Below are 10,373 nucleotides of genomic sequence, written 5' to 3' on the forward strand. Positions count from 1 at the left end.
AATATTTAACTTTCACACATTAACAAGTCCAATACAGCGAATGAAAGATAAACATCTTGTTAATCTTGTTAATCATCTTATTAATACCCATTGTGTCTGATTTTTACAATGTTTTACAGCGAAAACACAACATATATTTATGTTAGATGACCACCAAATTCAAAAACACACAGCGATTTTTCACAGTCACAAAAGCATAAATATAGATAAAATGAATCACTAACCTTTGATTATCTCCATCAGATGACACTCATAGGACATCATGTTATACATGTATTGTGTGTTTTGTTCGATAATGTGCATATATATATATATATATATATATATATATATATATATATATATATATATATATACAAATCTCAGTTTGCATTGGTGCAGTAATGTTTTGATTCCAAAACATCCGGTGATTTTGCAGAAATACTCACAATAAACATTGATAAAAGATGCAAGTGTTATTCACATAGTTAAAGGTAAATGTATCCTCTATGCAACCGCTGTGTCAGATTTTTTTTTTTAAATTACGGAAAAAGAATAATCTGAGAACGGCGCTCAGAACCCAAAGAAATAGCCGCCATTTTGGCGTCAACAGAAGCTACATAAAACACTATAAATATTCACTTACCTTTGAATATCTTCATCAGTAGGCATTTCCAGGCATCCCAGTTCGACAATAAATTACTGATTTGTTCCATAAAGTTCCAAGAAGCCCGTAATTTAGCCACTTGTTGTCAGCTTGTTCAGCCCAGCATTCAATCCTCAAAAAGCACGAGCAATTCCTCCAGACAAAAACTCAAAAAGTTCCGTTACAGGTCGTAGAAACAAGTCAAATGATGTATGCAATCCATATTTAGGATGTTTTAAACATTAATCAGCAATAAGGTTCCAACCGGAGAATTTAATTGTCTGAAGAAAAGCATAGGAACGGGTGACCGTGCGCAATGAGACCGAGGCTTTCTGCCAGACCACCCACTCAAAGAGCTATTATGAGCCCCACCTTTATAGTAGAATCATACAACCAGAATCTAAAGACGGTGACATCTTGTGGAAGCCCTAGGAAGTGCATGCTCATCCATATCTAAGATGGACATCCAATGGCACTGTTTTCTAAATTGAGTTCTCACTTCCTGTTTGGATTTCTTCTCAGGTTTTTGTCTGCCATATGTCTTCTCTTATACTCACAGACATAATTCAAACAGTTTTAGAAACTTCAGAGTGATTTCTATCCACCAGTAATAATAATATGCATATATTCCCATCTGGGAAAGAGTAGGAGGCCGTTTACTCTGGGCACGCCTTTCATCCAAAAGTGAAAATGCTGCCCCCTAGCCTCAACGGGTTTTAATAAAAAAGGAACATTGAAATTTGAGTCAATAAATATTCAACCCATTTGTTATGGCAAGCTTAAATCAGTTCAGGAGTAAACATTTGCGTAACAAATCACATAATAACTTGCATGGACTCACTCTGTGTGTAATAAGTGTTTAACATGATTTTTGAATGACTACTTCATCTCTGTACCCCACACATACAGATAATTGTAAGGTCCCTCAGTCGAGCAATACATTTCGAACACAGATTCAACCACAAAGACCAGAGAGGTTTTCCAATGCCTTGCAAAGAAGGGTACCTATTGGTAGAAAAAACAATGACATTGAATATTACTTTGAACATGGTGAAGTTATTAATGACACATTTGATGGTGTATCAATACACCCAGTCACTACAATAGACACATGCGTCTTTTCTCAGTTGCCGGAAAGGAAGGAAACCGCTCAGGGATTCCATGAGGCTAATGGTGACTTTAAAACAGTTACAGAGTTTAATGGCTGTGGTAGGAGTGTCATGTTTTGTCTTAGATTGTCTTGTCATTATGCTTTCCCTTCTGTTCGTTTCCCCCTGCTGGTCTTATTAGGTTCGTTCCCTTTTTCTATCCCTCTCTCTCCCCCTCCCTCTCTCTCCTCTCTCTATCGTTCCGTTCCTGCTCCCAGCTGTTCCTATTCCCCTAATCATCATTTAGTCTTCCCACACCTGTTCCTTATCTTTTCCCCTGATTAGAGTCCCTATTTCTTCCCTTGTTTTCCGTTCCTGTCCTGTCGGATCCTTGTCTATTGTTCACCGTGCTGTGTCTATGTATTGCCCTGTCGTGTCGTGTTTCCCTCAGATGCTGCGTGGTGAGCAGGTGTCTGAGTCTGCTACGTTCAAGTGCCTTCCCGAGGCAACCTGCAGTTCTTGATCAAGTCTCCAGTCTGTTCTCGTCATTACGAGTAGTATTATGCCTTTTGTTTGTAAAGTAACTTTACTGGATTAAAAACTCTGTTTTCGCCAAGTCGCTTTTGGGTCCTCATTCACCTGCATAACAGAAGGATCCGACCAAGGAATGGACCCAGCGACTACAGATGCTCGTAACACTGCCGTCGAGATCCAAGGAGCCATGCTCGGCAGACACGAGCAGGAATTGTCTGCTGCTCGCCATGCCGTGGAGAACCTGGCCGCTCAGGTTTCCGACCTCTCTGGACAGTTCCAGAGTCTTCGTCTCGTGCCACCTGTTACTTCCTGGCCTGCCGAGCCTCCGGAACCTAGGGTTAATAACCCACCTTGCTACTCCGGGCAGCCCACGGAGTGCCGCTCCTTTCTCACCCAGTGTGATATTGTGTTCTCTCTCCAACCCAACACATACTCTAGCGAGAGAGCTCGGGTTGCTTACGTCATTTCACTCCTTACTGGCCGGGCTCGAGAGTGGGGCACAGCTATCTGGGAGGCAAGGGCTGATTGTTCTAACAATTACCAGAACTTTAAAGAGGAGATGATTCGGGTTTTTGACCGTTCAGTTTTTGGTAGGGAGGCTTCTAGGGCCCTGGCTTCCCTATGCCAAGGTGATCGATCCATAACGGATTACTCTATAGAGTTTCGCACTCTTGCTGCCTCTAGTGACTGGAACGAGCCGGCGCTGCTCGCTCGTTTTCTGGAGGGACTCCACGCAGTGGTCAAAGATGAGATTCTCTCTCGGGAGGTTCCTTCCAGTGTGGACTCTTTGATTGCTCTCGCCATCCGCATAGAACGACGGGTAGATCTTCGTCACCAAGCTCGTGGAAGAGAGCTCGCGTCAACGGTGTTTCCCTGCTCCGCATCGCAACCATCTCCCTCCTCTGGCTCAGAGACTGAGCCCATGTAGCTGGGAGGTATTCGCATCTCGACCAAGGAGAGGGAACGGAGGATCACCAACCGCCTGTGCCTCTATTGCGGATTTGATGGACATTTTGTCAATTCATGTCCAGTAAAGGCCAGAGCTCATCAGTAAGCGGAGGGCTACTGGTGAGCGCTACTACTCAGGTCTCTTCATCTAGATCCTGTACTACTATGTCGGTCCATCTACGCTGGACCGGTTCGGGTGCTACATGCAGTGCCTTGATTGACTCTGGGGCTGAGGGTTGTTTCATGGACGAAGCATGGGCTCGGAAACATGACATTCCTTTCAGACAGTTAGACAAGCCTACGCCCATGTTTGCCTTAGATGGTAGTCATCTTCCCAGTATCAGATTTGAGACACTACCTTTAACTCTCACAGTATCTGGTAACCACAGTGAGACTATTTCTTTTTTGATTTTTCGTTCACCTTTTACACCTGTTGTTTTGGGTCATCCCTGGCTAGTATGTCATAATCCTTCTATTAATTGGTCCAGTAATTCTATCCTATCCTGGAACGTTTCTTGTCATGTGAAGTGTTTAATGTCTGCCATCCCTCCCATTTCTTCTGTCCCCACTTCTCAGGAGGAACCTGGCGATTTGACAGGAGTGCCGGAGGAATATCATGATCTGCGCACGGTCTTCAGTCGGTCCCGAGCCAACTCCCTTCCTCCTCACCGGTCGTATGATTGTAGTATTGATCTCCTTCCGGGGACCACTCCTCCTCGGGGTAGACTATACTCTCTGTCGGCTCCCGAACGTAAGGCTCTCGAGGATTATTTATCTGTGTCTCTTGACGCCGGTACCATAGTGCCTTCTTCCTCTCCGGCCGGGGCGGGGTTCTTTTTGTTAAGAAGAAGGACGGTACTCTGCGCCCCTGCGTGGATTATCGAGGGCTGAATGACATAACGGTTAAGAATCGTTATCCGCTTCCCCTTATGTCATCAGCCTTCGAGATTCTGCAGGGAGCCAGGTGCTTTACTAAGTTGGACCTTCGTAACGCTTACCATCTCGTGCGCATCAGAGAGGGGGACGAGTGGAAAACGGCGTTTAACACTCCGTTAGGGCATTTTGAGTACCGGGTTCTGCCGTTTGGTCTCGCCAATGCGCCAGCTGTTTTTCAGGCATTAGTTAATGATGTTCTGAGAGACATGCTGAACATCATTGTTTTTGTCTATCTTGACGATATCCTGATTTTTTCACCGTCACTCGAGATTCATGTTCAGCACGTTCGACGTGTTCTACAGCGCCTTTTAGAGAATTGTCTCTACGTAAAGGCTGAGAAGTGCTCTTTTCATGTCTCCTCCGTTACTTTTCTCGGTTCCGTTATTTCCGCTGAAGGCATTCAGATGGATTCCGCTAAGGTCCAAGCTGTCAGTGATTGGCCCGTTCCAAGGTCACGTGTCGAGTTGCAGCGCTTTTTAGGTTTCGCTAATTTCTATCGGCGTTTCATTCGTAATTTCGGTCAAGTTGCTGCCCCTCTCACAGCTCTTACTTCTGTCAAGACGTGTTTTAAGTGGTCCGGTTCCGCCCAGGGAGCTTTTGATCTTCTAAAAGAACGTTTTACGTCCGCTCCTATCCTCGTTACTCCTGACGTCACTAGACAATTCATTGTCGAGGTTGACGCTTCAGAGGTAGGCGTGGGAGCCATTCTATCCCAGCGCTTCCAGTCTGACGATAAGGTTCATCCTTGCGCTTATTTTTCTCATCGCCTGTCGCCATCTGAGCGCAACTATGATGTGGGTAACCGTGAACTGCTCGCCATCCGCTTAGCCCTAGGCGAATGGCGACAGTGGTTGGAGGGGGCGACCGTTCCTTTTGTCGTTTGGACAGACCATAAGAACCTTGAGTACATCCGTTCTGCCAAACGACTTAATGCCCGTCAAGCTCGTTGGGCGTTGTTTTTCGCTCGTTTCGAGTTTGTGATTTCTTACCGTCCGGGTAGCAAAAACACCAAGCCTGATGCCTTATCCCGTCTGTTTAGTTCTTCTGTGGCTTCTACTGATCCCGAGGGGATTCTTCCTTATGGGCGTGTTGTCGGGTTGACAGTCTGGGGAATTGAAAGACAGGTTAAGCAAGCACTCACGCACACTGCGTCGCCGCGCGCTTGTCCTAGTAACCTCCTTTTCGTTCCTGTTTCCACTCGTCTGGCTGTTCTTCAGTGGGCTCACTCTGCCAAGTTAGCTGGTCATCCCGGTGTTCGAGGCACTCTTGCGTCTATTCGCCAGCGCTTTTGGTGGCCGACTCAGGAGCGTGACACGCGCCGTTTCGTGGCTGCTTGTTCGGACTGCGCGCAGACTAAGTCGGGTAACTCTCCTCCTGCCGGTCGTCTCAGACCGCTCCCCATTCCTTCTCGACCATGGTCTCACATCGCCCTAGACTTCATTACCGGTCTGCCTTTGTCTGCGGGGAAGACTGTGATTCTTACGGTTGTCGATAGGTTCTCTAAGGCGGCACATTTCATTCCCCTCGCTAAACTTCCTTCCGCTAAGGAGACGGCACAAATCATTATCGAGAATGTGTTCAGAATTCATGGTCTCCCGTTAGACGCCGTTTCAGACAGAGGCCCGCAATTCACGTCACAGTTTTGGAGGGAGTTCTGTCGTTTGATTGGTGCGTCCGTCAGTCTCTCTTCCGGGTTTCATCCCCAGTCTAACGGTCAAGCAGAGAGGGCCAATCAGACGATTGGTCGCATACTACGCAGCCTTTCTTTCAGAAACCCTGCGTCTTGGGCAGAACAGCTCCCCTGGGCAGAATACGCTCACAACTCGCTTCCTTCGTCTGCTACCGGGTTATCTCCGTTTCAGAGTAGTCTGGGTTACCAGCCTCCTCTGTTCTCATCCCAGCTTGCCGAGTCCAGCGTTCCCTCCGCTCAAGCGTTTGTCCAACGTTGTGAGCGCACCTGGAGGAGGGTGAGGTCTGCACTTTGCCGTTACAGGGCACAGACTGTGAGAGCCGCCAATAAACGCAGGATTAAGAGTCCAAGGTATTGTTGCGGCCAGAGAGTGTGGCTTTCCACTCGCAACCTTCCTCTTACGACAGCTTCTCGTAAGTTGACTCCGCGGTTCATTGGTCCGTTCCGTGTCTCCCAGGTCGTCAATCCTGTCGCTGTGCGACTGCTTCTTCCGCGACATCTTCGTCGCGTCCATCCTGTCTTCCATGTCTCCTGTGTCAAGCCCTTTCTTCGCACCCCCGTTCGTCTTCCCTCCCCCTCCCGTCCTTGTCGAGAGCGCACCTATTTACAAGGTACGTAAGATCATGGACATGCGTTCTCGGGGACGGGGTCACCAATACTTAGTGGATTGGGAGGGTTACGGTCCTGAGGAGAGGAGTTGGGTTCCGTCTCGGGACGTGCTGGACCGTTCACTTATTGATGATTTCCTCCGTTGCCGCCAGGATTCCTCCTCGAGTGCGCCAGGAGGCGCTCGGTGAGTGGGGGGGTACTGTCATGTTTTGTCTTAGATTGTCTTGTCATTATGCTTTCCCTTCTGTTCGTTTCCCCCTGCTGGTCTTATTAGGTTCGTTCCCTTTTTCTATCCCTCTCTCTCCCCCTCCCTCTCTCTCCTCTCTCTATCGTTCCGTTCCTGCTCCCAGCTGTTCCTATTCCCCTAATCATCATTTAGTCTTCCCACACCTGTTCCTTATCTTTTCCCCTGATTAGAGTCCCTATTTCTTCCCTTGTTTTCCGTTCCTGCCCTGTCGGATCCTTGTCTATTGTTCACCGTGCTGTATCTATGTATTGCCCTGTCGTGTCGTGTTTCCCTCAGATGCTGCGTGGTGAGCAGGTGTCTGAGTCTGCTACGTTCAAGTGCCTTCCCGAGGCAACCTGCAGTTCTTGATCAAGTCTCCAGTCTGTTCTCGTCATTACGAGTAGTATTATGCCTTTTGTTTGTAAAGTAACTTTACTGGATTAAAAACTCTGTTTTCGCCAAGTCGCTTTTGGGTCCTCATTCACCTGCATAACAAGGAGGAAACTGAGGATCTATCAGCAACATTGTAGTTACTCCACAATATTAAAGTTTTGCGCACTAGGCCCAAGCTCCTTTTCCCCAGTTTTCTCTGGCTAAACTAGCTGAACTATGCTAGTCTTTGTCCTCATTTCCAAACTTCATAAATAGTGCACACTCAACTTCAAAACTGCTTTGCTAGTTATACAATAATATAACAAAAAATATTAGCTGGCAAGAAATGTAAAAACTTTATTTTGTTGAATAATCATGACTGGTTTGAGATATCTGTCAGAAGATGATGGTGGCAAAGGATATCATTGCTACTTAACCTGGATCCAAGTTCAGTTTTGAGATCAACCACCATCATTGGCGTAGGGTTAGCTGGAAGTTTGACAACCCTGTTTGTAAGCTTTTAAATTATATCAAACTCAACCGTTTATCTTTTGAAGTGACGAAGACATGGATGTCTCATGGTAGGGTGGGGTTTGCAAAATGGGTCAACTTTGAGCACCTCTATCTCCTAAATGTTTTGCAATCCAGGTCCAAAAAGTAACTTTCTGACCACTTTTACGATGGGCAAATATTTATAGAAAATTTTGTTCAAATCAAATTTGTTCAGGTCAAAAAGTGATTGAAATCAAATGGAACGACCCCATAGCGTGCATCATGGGTGAATGTATCAGGAGATAGAAAATACAGACCAACGTTCAACAGTCAGGTTAATAATACTTTCCTAAGACACAAGGACCAATAATCCAGACAATCAGTAGATTTAGTTCAACTGTAATTTTATTCAACATTTTGACTTGTAGAGGTTTTGAGAGGAAACTTTCCCAAAAAGTTATTACTTTGTTTCAAACTGTTTAACCAGCAAGGTATCATGTATTAGGCACGCCACAACCCGGCTGTTCCTAAAAAAAACACTAACTTTGTGTGAACTCACCAACACTGTAGAATTTCATGTATTCAACTGTGGTTTTATATTTATTTATACAGTAAGTCTTATAATTGGCTTATATAGACAGTGTACCTGTTTTATATTAAGTAAAAATTGTTGTAGCATGTTTTTTTGTTTTGTTACGTGACTACCTAGCTAGCCTACTGATTTTGCTACACTCGCTAAGTCTAGGGGTACTAGGCCTAGATAAAGAGTTTGTGACCTGATTTAATGTGTGCATTGTGAGGAGTAAGCATACAGTTTAATGTATGGACAGGGTGTTGAATGCGTGTGCCCCAGGAGAGGCAAGCTTACAGAGTTCAGTGCCAGCTCTGTCTTGACTCTTTGGTCAACCAGCTCAAGCAAGTTATTGATGTTCAAAATGGTGATCAACCAGAGGCGGTTTTGGCATATTCATCTTGGTGGGGCAAACAAAAATAATGTTTTGATGCATGCTGTTGTAACTTTAATGGGTTACAGAGTTATTGTTTACAGTTAATTCATTGAGCTGTATCTAAAGATATTTTCTTTACAGTTATTTACATATGTAATTGTATTAGAATTTGTGTGTTGGAGATCGAGGGAACTACATACATTTTTGTTTTATTGGATCACGCTTTTGACTGCAAGTTCCAGAATGCCTTGCGACACGAAGTAGAGAGAGAACTCGCCAGTTATGTTCAAGTGACTATCCTGACTTTCACTAGCAACTTTCTTTTATTGTTTTGTAGAATCTAAAGTTGTTAAATGTAAGGTGAACAAGTAGTATTACTAAAATAAGCTTTCATTTCAAACCCGACATCCCGAGTCATTACTACTATATTTTGGTGCCGAGATCCAGGAAAAGTATGAGCTGCGATGAAGATCGTAGGGATTAAGCGTCTGAAATGGCTGAGGAGGAACGTCGGCATGAAGCAGAAAGAATGACACGAAAGCGGGGTACCATTCGAGGTGCCACAACACGGATTTTTGAATCAGATTGACGTGGAAATAACCCAGTCAAATTCGGATACCGATCACTTGAGTACATTGTTGGAATTGCTATCAGCTAAGGAGGACAGCTTGTTTGAACTTGATCATGGAATTGAACAGTTAGCGCCATTGGACGGATTGGAGGCGGAGAATGCATGCACGGAGGATTACAAAGAGCGCATTATCATGCTGAAGTGATAAAGAAAAAACAGGACCTCAATCCACTACCAGCACTGGTGAGTGACTCTAACTAAAACAGATCACAGAGACAATCAGTAAGGCTACCAAAGTTGATTATTGAGAAATTCTATGGAGATGTCAATTTGTGGTAGGAGTTTTGGAGCCAGTATGAGACTGCTATTCACAACAATGATACCCTGTGTAATAAAGAGAGGTTTACCTATTTGAAAACATATCTCACTGGACCAGCTTCAAAGGCAGTAGCAGGATTGATGTTAGCAGACAGATTAGTGCTCACATGTCAAAGCTGCCGAATCTCACTCCTGTGAAGAAATCCTCTGACCTAAATGCATTGAGGCAGTTATATGATGAATGTGAAATTCAGATTAGGAGCTTGGAATCACTGGGTGTAGTGTCAGAAACCTATGGAAGCCTACTATGCCCAATCTTACTGCAGATGATTCCAGAGCACATAGCTCTTGACTATAGTCGTTAGAGGGGAGTAGATGATGAATGGGAAGTGTCTGAGATCGTCAGTTTCCTACAGGAGGTTCAGGGCAGGGAAAGAGCACTACAAATGACACGATCATGCAACCAACAGAAATAGAGCAAACCATGGAACAAGTCATGCTCCTCCAATGAAATGAAAACAAAAAGACCCAACATGCCATCTGCTACGGCACTGCACACAGCCAGCCAGAAGGAACAAAAACGGTCTATTCTGTGACAGTGCAGACCACAAATCAGAAAACTGCCCTGACCACAATATTGCTACACGCAAAGAGACAAACTAAAGAAAATTAGGAAGATGTTTTGTATGTTTAGGACAGAAACACAGCAAAATTCTGTCAAAGATGTGTCAAGTGGAAGCAGATATCACATTGTTTTGTGTACTGGTAAGGAGTGAGGTGCAACCCCTACTGTTTCTGTAGATGCTGTTTCCTCAGTTTTTCCCCATTCATTGAAGATTAAACCAGATGGACAGAACACTGTGTTGCTACAAATGGCAAAGGCATGGGTAGAAGGCCCATCGGGCAGGAAGATAGCTCGTTGCTTACTAGATGGAGGCAGTCAGAGAAGCTTCGTACATGAAAACCTTGTGAAGGGCTTGAAGCTACCAGTAATCAGACAAGAGGCACTTACTCTTC

The sequence above is a fragment of the Oncorhynchus gorbuscha genome, linkage group LG24 (assembly GCF_021184085.1).
Source record: "Oncorhynchus gorbuscha isolate QuinsamMale2020 ecotype Even-year linkage group LG24, OgorEven_v1.0, whole genome shotgun sequence".
Lineage (NCBI taxonomy): Eukaryota > Metazoa > Chordata > Actinopteri > Salmoniformes > Salmonidae > Oncorhynchus > Oncorhynchus gorbuscha.